Consider the following 2,674-nt stretch of genomic DNA (forward strand, 5'->3'; position numbering starts at 1 on the left):
CTTATGCACTGTTGGTGGGAGTGTAAATTAGTTCAACCATTGTGGAAGACAGTGTGGCAACTCCTTGAAGACCTAAAGACAGAAATACCATTTGACCCAGCAATTCATTATTGGGTATTTACCCAAAGCAATGTGAATCATTCTATTATAAAGACACATGCATGCGTATGTGCATTGCAGCACTATTCACAATAGCAAAGACACGGAATCAACCTAAATGCCTATCAGTGATAGACTGGATAAAGAAAATGTTGTACATATACTCCGTGCCACTGTGCACCTATAAAAAAAAATGAGATCGTATCCTTTGCAGGAATGTGGATGGAGCCGTAAGCCATGATTCTTAGCAAACTAACACAGGAATAGAAAACTAAATACCACTGGAACTTAAAAGAATTTGGTAGCTTTTCCAATAATTCCCTGACAGCATTTTGATTTTGTTTGTATATGACATCTATTACATATAAGACATTTGGATTACACAGATGAACAGGGTTCGACATACCTGCCCTACAGGAGTTTATAGTTCATTGGCATGGATAGGTGTAAATGATTAATTTATTCTGGAGAATAATACTTGTAAATAAAAAGACTTGTATTGAGGAGCTGAATGGTAATAGTGATCAATTGTGCCACTGACATAGAGGGAAAATCAAAGAGGGCTTTATAGAGGAGGTGACATTTGAGTGGGTGTCAGGGTTTAATACAACCTTTTTTTGTGTTAATGCTGCTGGTGCAGAGTATACTCTTTTTTTTTTTGAGACTGAATCTCACTCTGTCACCCAGGCTAGAGTGCAGTGGTGCAGTCTCGGCTCACTGCAACCTCCGCCTCCCAGGTTCAAGAGTAGCTGGGATTACAGGCATGAGCCACTGCACCCAGCCCCAGAGTAAAAAATTATTTGCAGCCTGGCCAACATGGTGAAACTCTGTCTCTACTAAAAATTCAAAACATTAGCTGGGCATTGTGGCGTGTGCCTGTAATCCCAGATACTCAGGAGGCTGAGGCGAGAGAATTGCGTGAACCCGGGAGGCGGAGGTTGCAGTGAGCCAAGATCGCCACTGCATTCCAGCTTGGGCAATAGAGCAAGACTCCATCTTAAAAAACAAAACAAAACAAAAGCCTGGGCATGGTGGCTCATGCCTGTAATCTCCGCACTGTGGCAGGTGGAGGTGGCTGGATCACAAAGTCTGGAGTTTGAGACCAGCCTAGCCAATATGGTGAAACACTGTGTCTACTAAAAATACAAAAATTCGCCAGGCATGGTGGCGGGCACCTGTTGTCCCAGCTACACAGGAGGCTGAGGCAGGAGAATTGCTTGAACCCGGGAGGTGGAGACTGCAGTGAGCTGAGATCACGCCACTGCATTCCAGCCTGGGTGACAGAGCAAGACTCAGTCTCAAAAAAAATTATTTAAAAAAAAATGTTACCCGTTGACTCTAAAATATATTGAGGGGTCCTCCCCCAATGACATAAAAATGAACAAGTGTGTAAACAGTTAAAAAGTTCCTTCTCAACTTTTTTTTTTTTTTTTTTTGAGCGACAGGGCTCTGTCTCCCAGACTGGAGTGCAGTGGTGTGATCTCAGTTTACTGCAAGCTCTGCCTCCCGGGTTCACGCCGTTCTCCTGCCTCAGCCTTTCAAGTAGCTGGGACTACAGGTGCCCGCCACCACACGCGGCTAATTTTTTTTTGTATTTTTAGTGGAGACAGGGTTTCTCCATGCTAGCCAGGATGGTCTCGATCTCCTGACCTTGTGATCTGCCCGCCTCCGCCTCCCAAAGTGCTGGGATTATACAGGCGTTAGCCACCACGCCTGGCGGAGATGGAGTTTCACTCTTGTTGCCCAGGCCGGAGTGCAGTATCCCAATCTCGGCTCACTGCACCTCTGCATCCCAGGTTCAAGTGATTCTCCTACCTCAGCCTCCTGAGTAGCCGGGATTACAAGCACCTGCCACCATGCCCAGCCGATTTTTATATTTTTAGTAGAGATGGGGTTTCATCATGTTGGCCAGGCTGGTCTCGAACTCCTGACCTCGGGTGATCCACCCGCTTTGGCCTCCCAAAGTGCAGGGATTACAGGTGTGAGCCACTGTGCCCAACCTTACTTAAGCTTTTTATATTGTAGTAGAAAATTTAAGTCTTACAATTTCCTTAAAATATTCCATAAACAATGTGTTGGAGTGATTTTACTCTTTTCTTGAAACATTGGTCATTTTTTTTTTTTTTGACTTTTTTTTTTTTTGAGACTGAGTCTTGCTCTGTCGCCCAGGCTGGAGTGTAGTGATGTGATCTTGGCTCATGGCAACCTGTGCCTCCCGGGTTCAAGGGATTCTCGTGCCTCAGCCTTATGGATAGCTGGGATTACAAGCGCATGCCACCATGCCCAGCTAATTTTTGTATTTCTAGTAGAGACAGGGTTTCACCATATTGGCCAGGATGGTCTTGAACTCCTGACCTCAAGTGATCCTCCTGCCTTGGCCTCCCAACGTGCTGGGATTACAGGCATTGAGCCACTGCGCCTGACCATACATTGTTCATTTTCTTATTTAAAACTAAGTGAGTAACCCTGACTGGTAAGTAGAAGCCTGAACTCAGTGACTCCAAGCTAAGTATAGTTTTGCCTGTAAAGGGAGATCATTGAAGGAGCGGCCGGTTCTGCCCGAGAGCCTCCTCTA

At 45.3% G+C, this 2,674-nt stretch overlaps 1 long non-coding RNA gene across 1 annotated transcript in view; it reads left to right on the forward strand.

Annotated features, from left to right (window-relative positions):
* The window catches only part of LOC105553149, a 30,819-nt gene that overhangs the window by 6,424 nt on the left and 21,721 nt on the right, over positions 1-2,674 (forward strand). The window contains exon 2 of the long non-coding RNA XR_001008107.1: positions 1,822-1,895. This is a non-coding gene — a long non-coding RNA (uncharacterized LOC105553149). The remainder of the gene's footprint in view (positions 1-1,821; positions 1,896-2,674) is intronic.

This window comes from Mandrillus leucophaeus, unplaced genomic scaffold (genome assembly GCF_000951045.1).
Source record: "Mandrillus leucophaeus isolate KB7577 unplaced genomic scaffold, Mleu.le_1.0 Scaffold1163, whole genome shotgun sequence".
Lineage (NCBI taxonomy): Eukaryota > Metazoa > Chordata > Mammalia > Primates > Cercopithecidae > Mandrillus > Mandrillus leucophaeus.